The sequence below is a fragment of the Malurus melanocephalus genome, unplaced genomic scaffold (assembly GCF_030028575.1).
Source record: "Malurus melanocephalus ecotype Western Australia unplaced genomic scaffold, MMel_1.1 scaffold_299, whole genome shotgun sequence".
Classification (NCBI taxonomy): Eukaryota; Metazoa; Chordata; class Aves; order Passeriformes; family Maluridae; genus Malurus; species Malurus melanocephalus.
In genome coordinates, this window is record NW_026623531.1 from 436,296 (window position 1) to 460,790 (window position 24,495).

The 24,495-nt window shown below is 38.0% G+C and overlaps 1 protein-coding gene across 4 annotated transcripts in view; it reads left to right on the forward strand.

The window, feature by feature from the left end:
* The first annotated feature begins 386 nt into the window (after positions 1–386).
* USP54 (ubiquitin specific peptidase 54) overlaps positions 387–24,495 on the forward strand; it is a 93,433-nt gene continuing 69,324 nt past the window's right edge. For 2 of the 4 annotated variants that reach the window (XM_057377098.1, XM_057377103.1), the window contains exon 1: positions 22,511–22,691. The gene's annotated coding sequence lies outside the window, so the exon portion shown is untranslated. Of the gene's footprint in view, positions 460–544; positions 786–22,510; positions 22,692–24,495 lie in introns of those variants that run through there. The other 2 variants (XM_057377099.1, XM_057377100.1) reach the window with 2 other exon arrangements.

A 24,495-nucleotide genomic window follows, 5' to 3' on the forward strand; every position in this document is an offset into this window, starting at 1 on the left:
ATTCGAATTTTCCCTCATCTTGAGATGGTCCAATTAACACCTGAGGTATGTGGGATGTTGCACACACCATGTTTTGGCTCTGACCCGTCAGCTAACTCAGCTCACATGAACTACAAGCAAACTTTTGCTAGACATGAACGTGTCTGACAGTTTCCTCTGTTTCCAGCCGTGCTCCGCAGCTATCCCTGCCCATTCTCCGCAGTTGTTAGCACTCCTTTAAGCGCCGGGCCAGCACACCTATTTGTTTTGCGGCAGAGACACCCCCGTTCCCTCAGCCGAGCCGGCTCCGCCCCGCCCCGCGCCCCCTCAGCCCTCTCGCCAGAGGAGGCGCCCGCCGCCGGCGCGGCCCGCGGCTCTCGCGGGAACATGGCGGCTCTCGCGAGAGGCGGATGGCGCGGCTGCCCGTAGCTATGGCAGCGGGGGATGAGCGCGCCCGGCGGGACCCGCGCGTGGGGACAGGTAGGGACTGAAACCGCCCCTGGAATACTGGGGATTCCTCTCCTCTCGTCCTGGTCCCTCGGGACAAAGCACGGCCAGACGCGGCTGTTCGCTGGCTGCTGGAGCGGGTGCCCGGAGCCCTGCCGGTGCCGACCCCCCCTCTCTGCAGCGGCGCAGCCCCCGCCCGCCTCGGCCGGGCCGCAGCGGGGTCTGTGCGGGACTCGGCCGGGCCCCAAACCCAGCCCGATCTCCGGCGGGACTGCGGGCACAGGGCCCTTCTCTGCACGCCCGCACAAGAGAAAAGGAGTAGCAGGTATGAGAAGAAGATGATACTAGCGGCTGAAAAGGTATTTTATTAGCGGGGGTCTTTGAACTAATAAGAGATGTTGCATTATCTTGGTTAATTATCGAGGCGTGATCAGCTGCCCTCGTTAAAAGTTAAACTTGCWTAGGAGCTGCTGTTGGTTAGAAGAACCTCCTCAGCATTTAATTTACTATGTTGGTCTAAGGTAGGCAAAACCATGTGCTTTTTTTTTTCTTCTCCTTTAAAAGACAGCAGAAGCTCTTTGCTTTTCCAGGGTCTTATTTCTCTTGAAACCTTTCTTTCAGTAGAAGGATTATGAGTGGACATTCATGAGGATTACAGCCATAAATAGAAGCCATAACAATACGTACTCTCTGGTTTTAAAAAGTTGCAGRCACAATGGCTTTCTGGTCTTTCAGCTACGTGAACTTGTAGTGGGTATTATAGTGGCTGGGTGTGGGAAAAAGATGCAAGAAGCTTTTCAGATTTCAAAACCMATTCTGAGTGTTTTAATCATGGGGAAAATATGCGTGTGAAAAGGGAGGGAAAATAGTTATGTATTTTTCATGCAGCTTGAAAGAAAGACTTATGTACTGTAAAAATCTTTCTAAGCTTGTGGTGTTTTCAGACTTGAAAAAACCCTACAACTGAAAGATTTTGTGCTGCAATATACTTGACATTGAATAGCAGTTTTGGAAAACAATAGCCATATAGATAGTCTTCTGTTTGCTTCCAGAGGGAAGGAAAGTACTGCTGTGCTAAGAACTCGGCTGGTGATTTGAATATGACAGCTTTTAAAAATAATTTAAAAAAAGGTATTATGGGCTGAAAAATATTTGTCAGCCTGTTGAAATCTGTTCTCATTTAGGAAGTGATAGCAATAATAACAKTTTAACTAGACAGGATACTCCGTATGCTCTATTTCATCACCTAATCAAAACCATATCTAATCAAGCTTGCTTCATGTCATTCAGACTGAATTAAATAGGAGCTTTAATTTTTTTGCTCGTTTGTTTCTTCCTCACCTGGGTGATGTCAGCTATGAAGCCTTTTGCCAAAACGTTCTTATGGTGCAGTGAGGAGTAAGGGTGTGCTTGATATGTCCAGTGCAGACAAACTTACAGTTATCCCAGATAATTTAGAAATTTTGGAGGGCTTTTTTTTATGCTGGTGACAGCTGTAAAAATATTTCAGTTCATTTTTTTCAGGCATTGCAGGTAACAAATATGTCAGTTCTTCTCTTATTTCTGGGTTAAGAGTCTATTTTGAGACTGTAGKCACAAGTTCGTTAAAAAGGATAATGGAAATTTAAATCCTCTATCTAGTCTTGGAGATGTTATTAGGCATTAAGCCTTCTTAGGCGAGTTTTCATGGAGAGTACATAGAAGAGAAAGTGTGTTTATTTCCCAGTTGGTGGAGCTTCAAAAAGTTTGTTACCTTGAGAGKCTCATTGAGTTTGAGGGTTCTGTAAACATACCTGTGTAAAGAACAGTTGTGGCTGTCCAGAATCACTTTTGGTCCAACTRTGCAAAATGCAACAGATGGTATGAAGACTGAGGTAAGAGGATGAAAGAGTAATAAAAAGTCACAACTATTGTTTGGTTTTGTTTGTTTTTTTTTTTTTAAATCTGCTTATCTAACTTCGGGACCAATAAAAGTGTCTTATAATTAACATGCCTGCTGATACCTGTAGAACTTATTAGTCTTTTCATTTTTCCTCATACAGCCTTCTGAATACCTTATACATTCTTCAGTTTCCTGACATATGTTCCACACACATTTGTTCACACAGTTTATTTTAATTTGTTCTCTGAAATGCTTCTTATTTGATTTTAATTTCTTTATTTTCTGTCAGTAGTGGTTACAGTCACAATTCCAATGTCATTTTGTATTCTGTCACTGAATGTCATTCCCTAGAATAGATACGCAGTGCTTGATGGTAGAGAGCAGCAGCACAAAATTTTATTACTGTCAAAGATTTTTTGATCCACTTGTTTGGATCTCTCTATTGGTCCTGTTAACTGCAAGTCAAGCAAGGGGCAATCCCCAGTGTTTAGGATTTTGCCTTCCTCTGTAGGCAGCCCTGTTCTCTCAGCTTACACTCTGTGTGTGAGACTGCTGGGGGAAACCATCTACTGGTGTGATCTGGACACTTTCTAAAACAAGTGACACAATTTAGTAGGTCTCTTACTGTATCTCTTGACATGGAAGTTTAGCATGCAGTTTATTTCTTCTTTTTTTCCATTATGTCATTTGATGCATGGGGTTTCTTGTTCTGTGAGCAGGGTAAGTTGGGTTTGGGTGCATCTCACCAGCATGTGAGACCCCTGTCTATGGACACTCATGTTTACCCAAAGTAGGATATGACTTGGTCATGCTACTCTGGTTTTATAGCAATAGACTATTTACCATCTTAATTACTCAGCTTAAAGATCTTTGTACAATCATTCAGCTGGGAAGTTAACCTGTCGTCCTTTTCCAAATGTTACAGTAAATGCTTTATATCTGGAGTTTTTGGAAAAGGAAGGAAAAACTTCAGTTTATCAACACCTTAGTAAAAGCCAAGGAACCTGCAAGGAAGGCAGGAGGCTCTTATTTTTTGATTATTTCCAAGATCACTGAGTTGTATGTATTCTGTTCTAGTCTTAAATATTAGAAGTAACATTTCATGTTCATAGAGTGTTCAACTTTCAATAGATTTTGTTGTCTAGTTCCCTAAGTATGTGAAGTAAAGGTAATCTTAAAGATATTACATTAAAAGCTGGTGTGTCTGTTCACAAATGGAGTACTTTGGTACCTGCTGAGCGTTTAATGTGATTGCTCCCAAGATAGTCAGAGGCAAAGGAAAGAGCTAGACATGGTTTTGTCTAGCTTAAAACCATTTTAGTTCAAATTATGAAAGCATGTGGAAAATTATGTACTGTTATGGCATAATATGTACTTTCTCTGTCTGACATAATTTTGAAGAAATACTGTAAAAATATTCCTCTCCTCTAGTATTATTCACAAAAACTTGTAAATTAGTCCATTTCTGAATTGAACCTGTCTGAAAGTAATAAAAYTCTTAAATGTTGCTGCTACAAGTATTGTTTAAACATTTTGACTACCAATATGTCATAACAAGTTGGAAATTAAAGTTATTCCTTTTATAGGGTACTTTTGACAATTTTTTTCAAAACCTTCAGCCTTAAGAAATGTACCTTTCAACAAGTTGTCTGAAGATCTTTAAGCAGGACTGTGAAATTGCAGCTTTAAGACCTGCATATTAGTGTCTCTTCTTTCTTGTCTTTTCTTTATTAATAAAACCCCTGAAAGCTTTATACTGGTACAGAGKAAATTGTAATTGCGTATCTGAGAGTCAGAAGTAACCTTTATCCATGGAAGGGTATGTTGTGCTACTAGTGGTATAATTTTCACTGTTCCTTTGGTCTGGAGATGGTAGCTGTGGAGAAAGAGATTTCTTCTGTTTGTTCATTTTTCCCTTACGTTGCTGGAGTTGTTTTCAGAAAGGGAAATTGTCATGTTGAATTTTGAGTTTGATGGACACAGGACTAAGCCTGACAAATCAATTTGCAAAGGCCAGGGCTGTCAGATGATAATAGCTTGCCTTCATTACCGACCAGTTTAGATTTGAACCCATGACCTAGAGGTGAAAAGCTCAGTATTATATTATGAATCCTCTGATCTATCCATATGTTCTCTTGTTTAAAGTCCCAGTAGTCCTCTTAAACAGAACATGCAGTAAATATTGAGCATAATTTGCACTTGTAAATATTAGAATAGTGTCCATTCCAGTTGTCTGCTGTGCGTGTGAGGACACTGCAGTTAAATATAGTAACAATTTCTTACACTCTCTGGCTTTTCATGAGAAACCCTCATACAAACCCAACCATATGGCAAAACCCAGCATTATCCTAAAACCATTAACAAAGAACCTTTTGCTGCCATTAACAGGAAAATGAATCTACAGCTCTAAGTAGCATACTGGGAGTTATTAATAACGTCAGACTACTGCTAAGAAAATGAACTTAAATATCATTATAAAATATCATTAGGAGCTGAGTCATCCCATCAACACTTCTGCATGTTGTATCCAGGTTGGTATTTATCTATGAAAGCCTTTTCAGAGTATATTATCTTTATTACTGGTCTACTTTCTTCTTTGTTGATTATCTTTAATGCTGTAAAAAAGTATAATGGAAAACCATTTATGGATTTCATAAAATAGATTAAAAAAATTTTGAAGTGTGCAGACAGGTGCTTGTAAACAATTTTCCCATTCATTCTGAGGTAAGATGTTCCCAGGCAACTACTGAACAGGAGGAGATCAGCAAATGTAGATACTTGGGCAAGTGGTTCTTAGTTTCTAAGGCTATTGGGACAAGTTATTGTCTGCAAGTCAGAGTTTCAGTGAGCTACAGAAATAATAAAATTAACATTTGTATGTATTTGGATTGTCTTTTTATCTTCTTATCCCTTCTCCTTCAATCCTTAATCTCATTCTAGTTTGTAGCAACAGACGCTGCTGTGTCTAAGGATTGACCTGTGGCCAAATCAAATATAAAGAGGTGAATTTTCCTACTTTCCCCTCACGAYCAGAGCAAATTAGAGCTATTTCCTCTATCTGACCATTAATTTTCATGTAGTTTATAGGAACATAATTATTTTTGACATCTCTGGGGGTTTTATTTCAAAATGTTGGAAATTAGTCAACTGATTCAAGAGGTATTGGAAGGAAACCTATTTTCATCAGATGCTTCTATGGGCAACAAAAATAAATTACTGCCTAGTTACTAGGTGAAACAAGGCATATGATTATGCTGTCTGACGTATCCTTGGTCCCGTTTGTTTTCTCTCCCATTTTCAGCTAGAGCATCCCTCTTGGAGAAGTACTTTCCTTTTTGTATGGCATTTCTGGTAGACGGGATGTGAGCTGTATTTCTTTTGTAATATTTTTTTCCCCCACTCCTTTCATGGTACTGCAGTCATCTTCCAGGGCTTCTGTCATTGAAAGCAAAATGTCTGAATCCTTGGAGGTTTTTGAGAATTGGAGAAATTAGGATTTTAAAACTCATAGATACAATTTGTGAATGTTTCCTTCTTTCAAATATCTCTCTAAACCTGACACAATGCTGTTTTATGTTGGKTTTTTTTTCTTCTTGATGCAGATAAGATTTCACTGAATTATGATTGTCTGTAAAAGTGTGGCAGAACATGAACCTTGGTGATCTTTTAACTGTTTTGCAAAAGGTGCTGGCTTGTTMCATTCTGCCATAATTGATTTCATGTGTGCGTTTGATCAAGCATGCAGTCCTTCAATTTGAAGGCTAGAAGTCTGGCTTTTGGAATTATTTTCCCCTTTGTCTTTTACAGCTCTGAAAAATTAAGTCAGTTAAACCTCAGCTGCTTTCCCATCGTATTTAAATTGGAGCAGTGAATGTGGGTTTATTGTAGATATGTTTTTACAATGTTGTCAAGCTTGCTAGATGGTATTTAGTGCCACAAACTGGCACAAAAGAGGGGGTTTCAATATGTGCATTACAAATAAGCAGTAAGTAACTACTGGTTCAAAGGTAGGTGAACTGTAATAACTAATGATCACAAATTAGTGTTTTGACTAGAATGCCTTTTTCATGGTACAGTTTGGCTCATCAGAATTTATGCAGAGGTACACTCTGCATATTGTATGTGTGGTGGGAACAGTTTGCATATGAGAAGGAAGGAATCAAGGGGAAATTAACTTCTTTTTTTCCCTATCTGCTCATTTATTTYTAATACTTGGTAAATGTAAATCAGTATTTGTAGTAGATAATGTTTGGTGGATGTAATTCTTATGGTTTCATTTTTTAAAAAATGGTATGTGGTTTATTACATTTTGAATTTTGGAAATAATGAATGGACTAAAAATATGTGAGAGTGATTCAGACGTGAAAGACTGTTTGAAGAGGAGGAAACTTAYGTAAGTATTTCCACAAAACATGGAAATAAATGTATTCTGGGAAATAGTTAATCACTGAAGTGTGTCACAAAGCAAAGGATAGCAAAAGACTTTATAATCCTCTGGTTTGTATTCCCAGTACAATGAACTTACAAATGGATCAATAAACAACAGCTAATGCATCTCAGCATGTTGGTACATGTGCTGTTACTGTGACATGGAAACAGGTTAATGTCCTCAGTAGATCTGCATGTGGTTCAAGAAAATAGGTCATGGTAGAGGAAAGGGAGGGAAAATTAAAAAGAAAAAAAAAACCTTGKTTTTTTTACGCTGCCTGTTCCTTAAAACTTTTTCATTATGCTGTATCTGAGGTGTGCTAATGGACAGCAAAACTTCATAAACATTGTGATAGTAAATAAACTGCAGCACTCTCTCTGATGTCTGTTATGGWCACTTAACACAACAGTCTATGCAGTACTTGTAACAGATAATATCTGGGGAGCTTATGTAAATACTTTTGAAGTATGTTAAAAAGCCATTGCCGGCAAAAATGTTAGGATTCTGTGATTATGGATGCTTGATAGATTTTAATTAGAGGTTTATTTATTTCTCTCAAAGCAAATCAGGCAAAACCACTGTGGTGTGAGTTTGGCAATATTGCCGTTTTCTTTGATGTGTTTTTATGATATTCCTAATTTGTGTAAATTCTTAAAGACAGACAACTTCCACAAACATTACAGGGAAGTTTTTTTAAAACTTCATTTTAGATACTTTTCTTACAATGCATTGCTTCAGGAGAGGATGGAGAAGGAGAGAATGTTTATTTCCTGCTAGGAAAAACTAGCTGGGTTAAGATTGTGGTTTTATTATGGAAATAGCCCTCTTCTAAGAAATAACTTCTGTTGTCCAAATGTGTTTTCTTTAAGGGCTCTTCATTTTTGGGATAGAAAGTTCAGTAATATAAAATAGTTTAAATAATTTAGTAATGTATTTCTTCAATCAGTCCGYTTATTGTTAATAATTGTAAGTCATATTCAGCTGTATAATTAACAGAAAAATTAAGTTATTTAGCACTTACACATTATGTTTTTCTCTGTTCACTCTCTGCATGTGATGGATTCTCCTCTGCCTGTTTGTCTGATGTTGCAGCTGCAGCCTTTAAAGTTACCTGGGCAATTCCACTGTATTCAATTCTTGCATGGTAGGAACCAGCAGCAATSACAGGCAGAAGATGGTAGAGTCTTGTTATCTCCACTAGAGGAGAGGCCTTCTTAGGCTTAGGGATCAAGAGGGACATTTTCAAATTGAAGTTGCTTTTTCTGACTGCATAGCTTCAGGAACATTTCTCGACAAAAGCAGCAGTGCTGGGAAGATCCTATTTTTCAGGATTATTCTGCAAAGGAATAYTTGAGATTTGGTAGGTTTTGGGAGAGAAAACATGGAAAATATATGAATATTGCGATCTCATGCCCAACTGAATTGCTTAATTCTCTTCTGAAATACGATACTTCAAGTATCAGTTACAAATTTGTTTTGTTTTCTTCCTCTGATAAGGAGTGTATGTACTGTTTGTACAGGAGTTATGATTGAAATGCCATTTGTCAATAAATTTTAATCTTTGATTTATTTCTTGTATGCATAATAAATAAAAATTACTTGAAGTTGTTTGAACAAGAATCGAAAACCTAAAATAAAATTCCTCATGAATCCTATGCGCTTTAAAAATCTTTGGATTTTTTTTTTAATTTGGATTTTCATAGTAGAAGACATCAAATACTAACTTGTTTGAATATTGTTTTACTTCATATGTAGCTGTCTCTGGTAGGTCTGAAAATGGTTGTGTTGTAGCACTTCCCTCATGTTTCTGCTRTCCCACTTTATGCTAATGGTATCAGTAAAAACAGTGGAACAATATTCCTGGTTGTTCCTTGGCTTTCCTCCTTCCTGTCCCAGCTTATCAGGAGTTAATTTGAGTAATGACATATATGCTAAATGCCAGAGCCCATATTCTTATCCAAAGATGTGAATAAATTATGATACTCATCTTTGGCTGTAATTTGGAATGGCCTTGAGTATTAATAGCACTCAGATTTTGATTATTACTTCAATAAAACAATGAGAATACTRTTCTTGAGGTGAATTCTGAGAATTCTCAGTGGCAATTGCTTGTTTTCGGCATACTAAATTTTCAGTCCTTCTGTGTAATGCCAGCCTATTGAGCTGATATGGGATTGCCAATATGTCTTCGCTTTAAACAGAACTTAAAAATGTCTTCACTTGTCCAGCCAAACTAATGTTCTCATTTGGTTTGTGAAAATAACTTATAAATGTGAAGKAGGAACTTTCCTTAGGAAGCATGTGAAGTATGTTATTAATTTATGGTCTGAAACTGAAACAAGAAAGGTTCTGACTGGTGCTAAGGAAGATATTTCCCCCACTCCATTGACAGCCATGCATTTGAGTAAGAGGCTGTCCAGTTAACATCCTGAGAGGATTTTAAGTCTCAACTGGATAAAGCCCAGAGCAACCTGATCTGACCTCTTAGCCATGCTTTCAGTGTGAGGTTAGGATAGAGACCTCCTCTGGGATCCTTTCTAGCCTCAGTTATTCTGTGGTTCTGATGTATTTGTTGRTCACAGTCATTTTCAGCATTCTTTCTTCTTTACTGCATGAGCTGTTCATTTGGAGTGCTCAGTAAATTCCTTTGGTAAGAGTGACATCAGATGAGACTGGAGAATTAGAGGCACCAGCTCAGGAGGAAAGGGAGTGCAGGCAAATTGCTGTGCCAACTGTCTTGATAAGCAGCTGAGGCTGTGGACAGATTAACTCCTGCTTTGAAGAATATTTCTGTGAAAATTTAGTATGGATTAAGTTATTTTCCTAAGAGGACGTAACCAAACAAATAAATTCTTCGTTCTAAATTTTAATAAACTATGCAGGAACTTAATTAAACAAACATTAATTTTTGTACAAGAAATAGAGGATTCTCACAGATATTGCATAATATTCAGAACAAATCATAACTCTTAGTAGGACACAGCATAACTTGGATATAATGCAGGCAAGAAGAATTAAAGCAAGGGAGCTTGCACATTTTTTCTTCTAATGAAACAGGCAAAATTTCAGACGTTCCAAAAGAGTTTAGCAGGAAGCCACTAAGGCATTGTATAATTTGCTTGTTGCTGAGRTAGTTGCTTCAACTAAACTTTKTTTTTTAAATTTTAAATTTTGTTAGTGATATAAACAAAGGAGGCCAAAAAGACATTTTGTTAAATTGCAGTCAGCTGTCAAGCAGACTGAACTGCATAAATGTTTTTCAAGAATAGCATTGTCAGTTACTTTTGATTCTTTGCATATAAAGAAAAAATGTATTTAGATTTAAATCTCTTTGGGAGATTTTTTTCTTTGACACTATAAAAAATTCTTTTGTCTTCAGAGTTGTCATGAGATAGGAAAAATTGTAGAAACATTCATATTTTATGCCTACAACTAATAACATTTTATGAAGAGGTTAATATCTGCTTGAGGTTACAGTGGGGAGGAAGAAGTCTTATTTCTCTATCCAGTAATATTTTTTTGATGAAACTAATCCTAGACTTAGGCTAGTTTGGTTTGAAATACCCACTTTACATTTTAGTGCTATCCTTTGGTGTGGGATGRTGATCTAATAGTTGATTTTCATGTGCGTGCTTTTACAGAGAGCTCCAGGTTGAGTGCCTGCATGCCTCAGCAGAGCTGCTGGCTCTGCTCAGGGATGTTCTGCATTGCTGGTCTGGTTTGCCAATTTACTCCAATATAAGGAGGTGATGGCAGTGCTTTCTACTGTGAATGCCAAAGTGAGATCCAGCTGCTTGTTTTGGACTGCACACAGGTGGTAGAAACTGAAAAACTAAAAATAGTTAAAAAATACCTTGCCTCTTACTTTTCCTAATAATGATTTGATATCTGTTGTCTCACATGATGACTGTAGSCAATAAATAGAATTTTAGCATGTAAATTAGTGTTTGATTTTTTTCTTCCTCTGCCCACTCCCCTTATTTAGGTGTGTAGTCATGCAGTTTTAATTCTGCCAACATCCTTTGTTCTTAAAAAAAAAAAAATCCAAACAGATACAGTATAGAGGAAAGTGGTGTCAAATGAAACAAAGGATCTCTTCAATTCTCCCCTTTTATATGAATATCAATCTGTTTAGTTTGTGTGGGTTTTTTAATTTTTTTTTTTTCTTTTTTTGGTGCGGAGATAAGTTGCCTTGGCTGCTTACCAAAGGAATTTTCCACTGACTGATAATATTGCCACATAAACGAGAAGCAGTGATCATGGTTTTGAATCTGTTAAGGACTAGTGAAGGCCAGCATTGAGGTGCTCTAAAGCAGTTGTGGAAAAATTCTCCATCTTGATAAACCCTCAGTGTCTTTTAAAGAAGGCCAGCATTTTTACCTTATTATCCATGAGTGCCCTAACTCAGGACAGCGTGAAGGCTCTTGGTTACTAGTTCTGTYGTTAATAGTGCTGTCCTTAACTCTTCATCTCATAAGCAGTTTACCTGCTCAGAAGAAATAGAAAAAATAGCACAATGAATAAAACGTGTGTTTGCAACAGTAGCTGATATGTCTGATATGTAGGTCTTTCTTTGTGGTTTTCCAGTCAGCTTTCACAAAGGATTTTATTAYTGATCTGGTAAAAACATAATAATGCTAATGGAACACTACATAGATCAGTCTAGACAAAGCCAATTGCTTGGATTCTGACTTTTGAAACATGGACACTTGTAACTTGTTATATTAGTCGGAACTTCCCAAATAAGATAATGGTCAAACAGGTATATGTGTCAACTTTTTTCTTCTATGAAACAGAAGCACAAAGTCTAATTACTGATTGTTCGTTCGAGTGTTCAGCACTATTTGCAGGGTATAATTATGCCGTTGATTTTAGAGAGGGAAAATTATGTTCTTCTGCCTCAAAGGCATTCACTTAAATATCTTGGTTTTTGAATTGAGGGACAGAGGGTGGAGCATGTACATGGGTTTGCCTGTCATCTSTGTGTTCTTTGGGAAAGGCACTGGATTTGGCATTGCATTTCTCTAAGCTTACTTGGACTTAATGTCACAAATTTTCCCATTGGCAGACTGAGGTCTTTAAAATCATGGTTTTGAAAATTGAAAGTTGAAATAGGAAAGTTATGATGGCTACCGAAAATCCATTTGATATTTTTATAAAGAAACCGATACTGGAGGAAATACTTTGTGTATTTTCAGGGTGGAATTGCTTTGGAGATTCTTTAAAAGGGTCATTAGGAAAATTTTTCCTCTGTTGCATTAGGATGCACTGGTACTGCTGAAATGATTTGGAGTTTAGACTAAGATAATGTAYTGCAGGATTTGTCTCCTTTTTTATGATGTCAGTTCTGTTTCCGCAACTAGACTAGCCTCTTTCTTGCAGACAGAAGTTTCTACCAGGAGGGAATTTCTATGAGTTCACTGGCTGTTGCTGCCTTAGGCAGCAAACGAAGACTGAAATTGCAGACATATTTACAGCAGGAATCAGTCCTGCTTTCTTAGGTTGTTTAAATTCCAGCCTTGTGACCCTTTTATTCTAGTTGAAGGGCATAACAGGAAAATATGTTTAGTGGTACCTTCAGATTTCTGGATGCAGCCAGGATGCCAACATTGAAAGCTTTGTGCTATGAGTGACATAGGTTTTATATATTTCTTGATTGCATATTTAGTTATGTTTTAATTAGAAATATAACTCTTCCTAGTGGATAATCAAGTACAATTGCTAGGCAAAATATTAGAATACATGTTTAAAATAGTGTAAATTATGCAAGATGTACTAATAAAAATGATGCTTATTCTGTAAGTAATTGGGAAATAAATTTATGTGCCTTGCATCCTTACGCTTTATGCAATTTCTGCCTCTTTTATGAAATCTAATGATATCACTTGCTTACTCAGCTCTTTCAGATCCTTTGCAATAAGGAGAATTAAAATRCAAAGGAAAATTCAGAAGAACTTGAGTTAGGTGTTTTTATTTCGGACATTTGTGAGCCTTAATAGCAAGTTTGCTCACTGCACTTTTGCATCCATTTTTTTAAGTTGCAAAGCTGTTGATTTATCAAAGGGGAAGTAAGTACAAAGGAGATCAGGCTGGTGGGCTGGTAAATACTTAAGAAAGGAATCTGCACAATTTATTTTACTCCAATAATGTCTTTATGTTTAGCTTATTCAAATAGTGACTCTTGGTGGGTTGATACTATAGAAAAAATGACAGCACTTAAAATTTTAGAGGAATGAGAACTGGGCCGCTACTACATTAGTTTCCACTAGGTATTTATTACATCAGCATCCATTCCAGCCTTCCCAGTCAAATTGTATGTAGCTGTTACCCAGACATGCATGTGTTGTAGTCAGGGTCAGCTGCTTTATATGGCACCGTTCCCTTGMTGCTTGTCAGCAATGTCCAGAAACAAGGCATCCTCTGACAAGCAAGAGGTTGAGGATTTATTTCTTGTCTTTGCTACATAAGCAGGCAGAATTCCTTCTACTGTTTGAAAATTCAAATTAATCCTGGTGAACTCAGTTCTGAACATGTTTTTCACCTTTTGTTTTTTACCCGAATTCTCCTTCGTGTCKTTCAGTCCAGACATTTCAGCAAAAGTAACTTTGGCATGGTATCATAAGTAGCCAGAATGGATGGGCACAGAGGCTTGGCTTGTCAGAAGATGTTAGTGTAGAACTCAGAATAAAATTTGGGTGTTCTGGCTGTTCCAGTGCTGTCACATCCCCAGTTCAATGAGAAGAGGAACCAGATCTTGAACTGTCTGTCATCTTCTTGCAGAAATAGTTCTAAAATCTGTTAAGTTCTACTGGAGTGGAAATTCTTGGAGGATATGCAAAGTAGCATAAYGAAACATTACAATTAATGCTTTTGAGTTAGCAAGTGATTTTGCTAATATAACTTGTGTGCATATCTATACCCAGGAGACAAAAATTAGATTTAATTCCAAAGATCATCTTCATAGAACAGTTATCAGCAGTTATTATTTCTTATTATTAGCAGCAATTATTTCTTGTTTTGGGTCCTGACCATATAGACAGGAGGCAACTGAGCTTTTAGCTAAAACTAAGCACAAACAAGCATTGTGAATACAGATTGTACTGAGTGTTCAAATGATTAGAGAACTATTAAATTAGTTAGAGAAATAATAAACTRGATATGTTTGGATTGAATTCCAGTGTGGTTGTGAATAGAGCAAACTTGTTACATTCCCAGCTATCATGTAGTAGGCAGTGAATTAGATAGGAGAGAGTTCTTACTTCTTTCCAAGTTCAAAGGTAATATTAGGAGCCTGCATCAATGTGATCTTTTTTTCTATCAATAGCTATCATAAATATGAAGCAGCAGTACAAAGTCAGCAAGGTGATGTGCCTCTTATGATGCAAATTTTCCTAAACACATTAAGTTCTTGAGCTCTGAGTTGAAATGATTGTTATGGGAACTAGTAATCAATCTACTTCATGCAAAAGAAAAATCAAACAGTTGTTAATTTAATGTCTGTTCCAAAATACTGAATGCCAGCCCACTTCAAATTGGCCAGTAAAATGCTATTTATTTTGTGATTAGTTGTGATTAGCGATTAGTATTCAAGATTAATATAATTTGTAACAGTTTTTACTAGCTTCCAAACGTTAATCTTTTAATGTGCCTACAGTAAAARGCAAATAAGCAAACAAAACAAAATCCCGCTCCCAAATCCCACCAATTGAAGCCTGAATGTTTTTCCTTGTATATTACTTTATCTCATGAGGAAAAATGTGATAAGGTGCAAACTAGTGACTGATCATTTTCAGTGTAATTTTTCTTTTGTTAGATTGTCTGAGATTTCCCTGAGTATATATAGTTAATTTACTAGTGATTTACACTAACTTGTTTTGCTTCTCAGGGTAATTGGACTAGAAATGSATCAATCAGTTAATGCAGTTCAACTGGTGGTCAGTATCTTGTTAAGTCATGATAAATCAGTGTTTTAGCCTTTCCTTCTGTGGGGAACAAAGCAGGTATRTTTATTATGGTACTTTTTATTTTTCAACAACTTTAGTATTTGTACTTTTAATTAAATAAAATCAGATGCTCCCCAAAAGCTAAGTATTCATTTACCACGTTAATTCACACAAATAATATTTTTGTTCTTTTTCTTGTAATGTTAAACTTGTTAGATTTTTCTCTGCTATTTACAAAGTATTGTCATCAAATTATAAAACGTGTCAGATGAATTTTGGATAATCTTAGGGGAACTAATTAATTTTGAAGATACTTTTGCATCCTAACTGTTTTTAATAATTTACAATTGTATCACTTCTTTTGGTCTCATGTATTCTTGGGAAGATTAAACTTCAATAAAGGGAAGGGCTAGAAGGCTACAAGCATGCTTAGTGTGCCCGAAAGATAATGAACAGTTTTTCAGTGTTATGTAATCATGGTGCAATTCTTGTGAAAAGGAAATAAACAGTTTGGGTGCATGGTGAATAACCTACAATACACTTAATTAATACCTAAATTTTCTGATCTTTAAACTTATGTTTTTTAAACTTTTTTCTTCCTGTTCTTCATTGCTATTTTAATATAATGTAATCAAACATTTACATCTTAAACTGGTACATACACATGTCCTGTAATAAGGGTATTATTATGTAGTTTAATTTTCGGCAAGAACAGGAAGTTATTAACATTTTAAAAGTAATAGTATAACAATGTAGGAATGTATAGAAGGGTTGCTGGGTTCGTGTGCTGTGCTATCAGAGGAAATACACTGTGAGAGCCATAGTATCTGTAGGATCATCTGTGTAAGGCTTAATCTAGCTTTTTGTCTGCAATTCCTTGTTCAGTGTATATGCATGAATTTTGTGAGCAAAGTATGTGTGGGTTTGTCTCATCCAGCTCAGCTCCATCTGCCCGGCTGGGTGTGGAGACAGATTCCATAATTGACACAGAAGCGATGCTAATATGCTTCAAATGATCTGGTAATTGGTCTCCCCTTGCTGGTGCGAATATCAAGTCTGGATTGTAGAGCTCTGGTTCCTGATCTGAGACCTAACCTGCATTTTTTGCAGCAATTTAAGATCACCCATCTTTTTCTCTTGGATGGCCCTTACACCCGACAACTTCTTGCCTTCCTGAAATTGCCTACTACATACACACAAAATTATGACTTCTGGTTCTCTTTTTGGTGCTTGCAACTATGAAAATATCCTCAAAACATTGTCAGAAGAGGAGTATAAATGAGCAGCAGTTTGCAAAAGGAGGAAATAAAAAGCATACTTCTTAGCATGTAAAACCTATTTGGGTAGGTTTTAATAGGTTGGATGCTGCTAACATGCATCCTTTGACTGGTTAAGGATAAAACAAGTGATCAAAGCTATCTCAGTACAATTAGCTATCCTCTGAGATGCTGGAAGACTTGAAAATATAAAGAGGGTGGGGTAAAAGATGGGAAACTATAGACCTTTCCTCTCATCTTCCACATTTTGAACRAATTCTTGCAGAAAGTATGAAACTCAGGGAGACAACAAGAGCATGAGGCACAAGCACGATGAATTTAGGAAGAGTAAATAGTCATGCCAGTTTAATTTTCTTCTGTAGCATGACAGTAAGGCCAGTGAATTGACAAGAAAATGTGACTGGTAGCATTTTTCATGTTAGTGAGTTCTTTGGCAGTGTTTCTTGCTATAATATTGCAAACAAGTAAAGAAATATGACCTGAAAGGAACTCTTGTAGAATAGGAGCAAGACTTGTTGGAGGACTGTGCCTAGTAGGTGGTTACTAACGATTGTCTGTCAAAATGAAATGATTGTATTGAATGTGGATCCGCCACGGTCTGTTGGGTCTGTACTCATTCTGCTTCACTTCAATCTTCTTGTTAATGACCTTGATGATAGAGAATGTGCTTACAAAATTGATTCACTAAAAATGCCCCCAGAACTTGGAGGGAATATATATACATAGGACAGACACAAGTTTATGAGYACAAAATTATTTTGAGAAAATTAAGAAAACCTTAGGAGATAAACAGGGACAGATTGAAGTTTTACACTTAACAGAAATCATGAATACACAATTAGACTGTAGGGAACAAGTAATTAGATGATAATTCTCCAGAATTCCTGATGTAAAAGGACAAGTGTTCTATCAGGAGGGATAAAAAGATACAGAACAATATTTTTTTCTTCTTTATCCGTAAGTCCTCTGTTCAAGTGTGGCATCTCACTAGGGCAAATGCCCCAAGAAAATAGAGGTCACCTGAATGGAGACAAGGAGAAGAGCAATCAAACAATTTGAGGTCTAGAAAATGAGACCTAATTGGAAAGACTGAAATMATTTGAACCAGGGAGAGGAATGAGTGTGCAAGCACCAAAAAGAGAACCAGAAGTCAATTTGTGTGCATGTAGTAGGCAATTTCAGGAAGGCAAGAAGTTGTCAGGTGTAAGGGCCATCCATRRGAGAAAGATGAGTGATCTTAAATTWCTGCARAAAATGCASATTAGGTCTCAGATCAGGAACCAAGGACCAGTTTTAGAGATAACTGACTGGTCTTTCTCCTAAAGAATTTTATYAAACTGTKTTTTTAACAACARCATTATTTTAAGATTGATGAASAGTACATATAGACTTTTTGGAATGTTACTGATTAAAAAATGAACCCTTTGTACCTGGAGACAATTTACCCTGACACAGTATCCACTTCACAAAATGGTRATGCAAGTCTCCATATTTCCAGTCCTTTAACATCTTCTAACTCAGTAGCCTTTTTTTTTTTTGTTGATATCACAGTATGCAAGTACGTGTTGTACCACACAAGATTTTCAGCTCTTTTTTTCCTTTTCAGAGGACCTTACCAAGCCTGTCTGTAGTTAACTTSTATTTCTTTCCTAGTTTCGTAATGACTTCAGTTGTTGCTCCATCACTCTGGGGACTGGACTTATTATTAGCATATGAAAACAAGGAGTGTAGTGTTGGCAATTGTTTTGTTTATAAAATCTTTCCCAGTTTCCATTGTCTGTTTCTCCARTGAGAAATTAATGCAAGCCTCAGTTACCTGAGGGTGTAACACATGTTGTTGGTGAGTCTCTATTTGCATTGTTACACTTTAGAATGTGTGTCTTTAATCATCACAGTTGGAAATTACCTTACTTAGCATTTTTAGTTTCTATTTGTTCGGGGAGATTTTATGAGTCAAAGCCAACAGCCTGTGTACAGTGTAGCCAGCCAAACCTGAATTTTGTGCCTGAGAATGGAATTTGTCACAGCTCCAAGCACGTTTTAATGGGGCTTTTTGTTTAAGAAAATGGGAAGGAACTGCCATCATTTTAGTATTTCTTCTTTCTAATAACTTACTAAGAGCTGCTCTCATTTTACATTTTTGCCTAATATTTCCCTTCCTTTCTTCCACTGGCAGTCTTTAAACATAGGGCAGATGTCTGATATGGAAGCATTTGGGGTCCAGCATCCTGTAGGGAGACACTGGAGCTTTTAAGAGGTGTAGGTTTTTGCATCTTACAGAAAGGATCAGGATGACTTGAAAAGATTTGTTACTGTTTTGGTTATGAGGGGATGATTTGCACTCCTGTCTCTCTCCTCTGCTACTACTATTTTGCTTCTCCATCACATAGTGAATTTGAGCTAAAGTCAAAATTCTAATATTCTCCTGCATCACATTCCTTGCTTTCCTAGATGGATGTTTATTTGTATWATCTGCAAGAAAAGTTACTGCTGACATTGATCATTTAAATATTGATCATTCAAATTTCCAGACAAATCTATGTAGAAGACTCACAGGTTGGTGCTTTTCCAGGCTCTGGTCATATTTTAATGGTATTATTTTTGATCACCAGAGCCAGAAACTTTTGCTTTAAAGTAGAAAATAAGGAAGCTGTATGAATACAGTAGGTGATATAGACACCAGGAATAAATAGGAGGACCCTTAATGTAGTGGAGTGCCAAGGAAGGTAGTTATTGTCCATGAATACTCAGTGATAAAATAGTCTTTGAAAATTATGTCCAGAATATTAGTCTCAGAGAGAATGCCAGTAGCATGTGTCGTTGGAACTGGAGGGTAAGACTGCTGTGTAGGAGGAATGTATAATAAAGAGATGCTGTAGTATAGAAGTTGCAAGATGTTGCAGCCTCATCAACCAGYCCTAAGTACTGGATGTAGGAGGCCAAACCAGCATTTGGTGTGATTCAAATGATGGAGCTAAAAAGGCCTGGGGTTTGGGAGTTCTGTGAYGCTGCTGAGTGCTGAGCTCATGCCAGTCCTCGAGGTTAGGACACTAGTGCTGTTTTCCCCTTGCATGGCTGGAATGAAATTTACAGCATCAGTGGGTAATTTCATGTTGCATATTACCTATTGTTTTTGAAAGCCATAGGTAGGTCAGAAAATTCATGGCTTTATTTTTTCTTAGACTGGAATGTACATGCCTTAAATAATTTAAGTTTTCTGGAATTGGTGTTCCTCGCTTAGCTGCACTTGCAAATTTACTGGGGAAGAACGGACTTATCTTACTGTTTATGCTACATCGTGTTGTACTTTCTATGCTTGACTTAATGAAGATAATTGACTTAGGACCAACAAAAATTACTTTAGCTTTGCTTTATTTGGTAAAGGAAGTATGCTGCTCTTTGTGCRATACAGGATTAGGCTATTGGATGTCATAGTACCTAGTATTTGTCTGTCTCTTTGTAGAATTATATTAAAAAGYGTAATATAAGCTTTGTTTATAAGCATAAAGTGTGGTGTTGTGAAGACTCTGTTAGCAGAAWTACAATCCAAACTTGAAATTTATCRAGACAGATGCAGCCACTTTCTGGGTAAAGTGAAGGYTGAAGTATCTTGTTGCAAGAGAAGTAAATCAAATTAATGTTACATTAGAAASTTAGTAGCTAAGTGCTTTTAAGCGACATCAATTTATTTGGAGGCCTAAAAGTACCCCGAATTTATTTAGGCTACTGAAATATGGGTAAAAATCCAGTGTTCCTTACATAAAGTTCAGAAGTGATTTTGTTGTGATTTCACTGTGCAAGACAGAACTGAGCTGTAATTATAAGTCTTGCTTACTCAATACTCCTAGTGGGATAGCTGTGTTGGATGGTAATATGTGTAAATATGTTGCATTAATTAATGGTTAATTTTAGGGGAAGGCAACAGGAAGCACAATAGTCTGGATAAGCAATAGCACTGCAGACATACAACAGACAATAGTTGATCTGTCAGCTGTGAAGAGCTGACTTCCAGGCTCCAACTGAAGTTGCACAGCCGTCTCTYTAAGGGTGGGAGCTCAGTGATCAAAAGGGCACCAAACAGCAGGGATAACAATCATAACAATCAAACACGGGTTTCAGGTTTTTTTTTAATGTGACATTTTTAACTGATTAAAATTACTTTTATTTAGGGAAAAGTGTATTTGAGTGTATTTAAAATACACATTTATTGTTATCAATAATTAAGATAATTGTTCTGAATATACTTTGAAATAAAATCCCACTACTTGTTTGCCACTAAAATTTTAGCAAACAAGGTGCTGAATTGAAACTAGCACTAATGAACTGGCAACCTAGCTTTTGACAATAAGTGGGTGGTTTTAATTATAGTGCAGACATARCTGTTTTGATTGTTCCACACACTTTCTCATCTTAGAATGAAAGATATAAAAAGCAAAAAATTTTCATGTTTGACTAATAGCCTAGGGAGATGAGGGAATCAAATGCCTTAGTTCTAGAAGTGTTAAGCATTTACTTTTTCTTTAAGGTAGTTAAATGAAATAAGGTTGCATAACTTCTGTCCACATGCAGTCTGAGATTAGTATGAAAGCRAAATTCTCTTTTAGAAAACATGCTGTATCACAGTCACCATTTTCTGAAAAACAGTCCTGATCATTTAGTATGGTAATCTTAGGCAACTCAGCTCACTAAAGCAGAAACACAGATTTTAGAAGTACTCAGGAAAAGAGGTGGCAAAAGGGGACTAAACATGAAGAACATGTTTTTGGACATCTGGATGCCTACAAATGTCATGGGGGCAGAAGCAATGATCTGTATGAAGGAAAACGAGAGTTGAGTGGAAGTATCTGATTATGTATATATTTATATCTCCCTTATTAATAATGCAAGAAGCAAAAGCTTGTGTATGAGGCTATAATATACTGTTTTAAAGTACAGTTCAGCCTGTTCCCATGTGCACAGCCGAACAGTGTCTCTCCTTTGTTCTGAATGCTGCACTTCCAATGGCCAACACTGTCTTTGATGAGTGCTGGTATAATTGATGGTGGAATCCATGAGTAGAAACAARGAAAAAGGGGAGCTTTTGCAGAATCAAATAATTATTTGGAAATAGCTGTAGAAGGTTAAATAAAACCTAATTGGATGAGTGACACTATGCTCTATTATTACTTCACCTTTGATATCTGAAARTAAGAACTATCCCTGCGAGCATGTATGAGAATTAGGAAAGTAAGTGGCATTTGTCCATTTTACAAATGAGGAATTGGGACAGACAGGGATGAAATGATTTGCATGAAGTTGCCCTGAAAGTTGGAGGACATGACGATTAATCCCGGTAATCTGTCTAGACTGATTGCTGRTAACAGTAGTGAGAGAAGTAAAAAGGTGTCTGCACCTTGAGAGTTCCCAGCAACCTCCTCGAGGTTTTGGTAATAGTGATGTGTTTTCATGTTTGGCTTTGTAAGAACAGTATTCTTCTGTACRGATTAGATATAAATAGTATAAAAATAGATAGATATGGATATCTAGAAATAGAAAGGATGACAGTATAGAAGCTGCCATGTTTTTGTTCAAATTTGCGTTTTGAATAGCAAGTTTTGGTATTTGTATCTTCCATTTCATTCTACTCTCTTCCCCATTTCATGTTATTTGCCTTTTTGAGTTGAAGTGATGCAGATCTGATTTAAAGGTCTCTTGTCCTCCAGCACATTTCCTTCGTAGAAAGGATCACTGAGCAGGGTAAGAGGACAATTGATTTTGATTAGGGAGGATGATAGTGGTAAGTTTGATTTGTCCCCTTGCGTTTTGAGTGTACTGCGTTTGCCAGGCGTTGATACAAACTATAGGATTATCAGTTCTGTGCCATGCTACATTGGTTGGGTTTCCTCTGGCAGAAATACTACAGTTCTTGTTCAATATCTCGTTCTGCACACGACGCTGAGAATGCCCAAGCTGTCCTTTACCAATGGGCAAACTGGCACTGCGGTTTTGGGGTGAAAGAGGAAAGTTGTGGTTGTCAGGTGCATAAAAACTGCAGCTGTTTGGAATTGTGGATGGAGGTGTGTCAGAGAGACACACCTTACACACATCTTACTATGGCCACGCCGCCTCTTGCAAAGAGCTGTGGAAACAAGGGGAAACGATTTGAAGTGTTCCGCTAAAATCCACCAGGTGAGTGGTTTGCTTTCCCAAATTATTTACATAATCGGCACCGTAGGATAGCTCTTTGCGGGGAAGAGGGCTGCAGTGGTCCGTGGTAGGGCGCGGCTTATGGGTSTCTTGGCGTTGCCAAGAGGTGGCGGAGAGGCGCTGAAAGGCGCCGGGCGGCACAGGGTGCCCTGCTGGGGAAAGGTGAGCGTCACCTGAGCGCGGCTGTTGCTGCCGCCGCCCTTCCCCGCGGGGTTGCGGCCGCAGCGGCCCCTTTAAGGCGCGACCTGCCGGGGATCAGGTGCGCGGCCGGASCGGTGACGTCATGGGGGCGGGGTCTCGGCTCGCGCTGCCCGCGCCGCGGGACGGGGCGGTGGCGGCTGCGCACGTGCGCGGGGCGGCGGAGAGCGCGCGGGGCCGCGCGGGCCGGGGGCGGCTGGAGCCGGGACACGGCGGGAACCGGGACACGGCGGGAGCCGGGACACGGCGGGAACCGGGACACGGCGGGAACCGGGACACGGCGGGAACCGGGACACGGCGGGAGCCGGGACACGGCGGGAAGGCGTCTCGACGCGGGGCCGCTGCAGCAGGTGTTGGCTTGTTCTGTGTGGGGTTGCCTGCCGTACAAGCACATGAAAGGTTTTTTCTTTCAGCAGGCTAGACAGGAAAAATGTGCTGCGTGCAGGGTGTTTAATTATTTGTAAATGGAATTGTTAGGTTTTTTTTTTTTTTTATATACAGCCATCCATCATGTTGCATGTTTCATTTGTATTTACTTGTTTGAACTGTTGCTTAGATAGTAAGTGAACACCAGATACTGCCTTAGTTGATTCTGTTTTCCATGGTGATGAATTGTGCTGTGTACCTACTGTCCTTGATAGAAAGTGCTGCGTGAAATTTAACTCTTCGTACTTCGGTAAATCAAGGCAATTCCAAACGTTCAGGTTTGGAGTAGAGGAGGGATGTCAAATGTCTTAGAAGCTTCTCTTCCTCCTTTGCCAATGGAAGATTATATYCCACCTGTATGGAAAATACCATTTGCCAGTTAGGTGAGAATGTGTAACCCCTTGTGAAATTTACACTGCCTAAATATATGTAGGCACAGGAATCGTATTTGCCTTTCTTTATCAGAACCAGCAAAGTATTACTTGTGGCTTTGGTTGGGACTTAGGGTTTTGTATTTTTAGTTTGTTGGGATTTTTCTTCTATATGAGAGGAGACATTGCAACCTTTCTTTGAACGTTCCCTTAATCTTCATGATAAATGGACTTCTATATTTGCAGTTCTAATTTCTGGCTAATATGTTTACTTTTTACCAAATAAGTTAAAATTTGCAGAAATAAACAATGAAAAAAATCCCTGCTCAAGGGAATCACCATGAGATGATAAAGTTGGCAGGAGGGCCTCTGTTATTTTCTGGGTAGCAGAAGGATGTGACCAAGTAAGACATGGCTTTAGCAGGCTTGATTCTTTAGACGAGAAAAAGGTCTCTTTGGCATTCTTATGTTAAAAATGTAGGCTAAGACTTCTCTTTGAAGTCCTGATTCGGAAATGCCCATCTCTACCACCTCTAATTTTTTGCATTAGCTTTCAGAGCAGATTTCGTCTCTTSTAATATGCAGAGCAGGGCTCTGGAGTAACTTCTTGTTAAAACAAACAAAATACTCATATGTGTGTATGTGTGTATGTATTAAGGGATGTGCTGGTTTTGGTTTTGAATGCATACCTCTGAATCCATCATTCTGCAGGTTTCTTTTTTCTGTTGCCTTGATAGCATTTCAGTCTAATCAGTATGCAAGGGGTGATGTTTTTGCTCTCTAAATTTAGCTGCTGATGTTCATATACTASTTGGTATTCTGTATTGCTGTTTGTAGTGGGCATCCTGCATAGATAGATCAGCCCCAATGGCCTTTGTCCTGGAAAATGCATCATCCCAGTTGACTTATTAACAGTAGGCTTTTTAAAGGGATGAAGTATGTTAATTTAGCATGCTTTAAGGCCAGTGGAGTCTTTAGGTGTATTAATGTATACTTATTCTTTATGCATGCATCACACATCAGGGAGAGGAAACTGAATGAAACACATCATGACAGTGTTTAGTTACTAGTCTTTTTTCTTCCCCCATATTTGTGCAGACAGTATGGGTGTTCTGTCAGAAGCAGGTTTGTAGTCATGGTGTGTTCCAACATTAGAACACCAAGCTAAAGTGAACAAGTATGTAATCCAGGGCATAGCAGGATTAGTTCACAGGGTGAAATCTGGTCAATTACTTTGCTACCTGGAAATCTCTTTAACTTTTAAGTATATTTTTTCATTACAGCACCTATTACTRTGACAGATGTGACTTTCCACAGATTTTTGGCAAGTGGCTTACTGTTTCCTGGAAGTTCATCA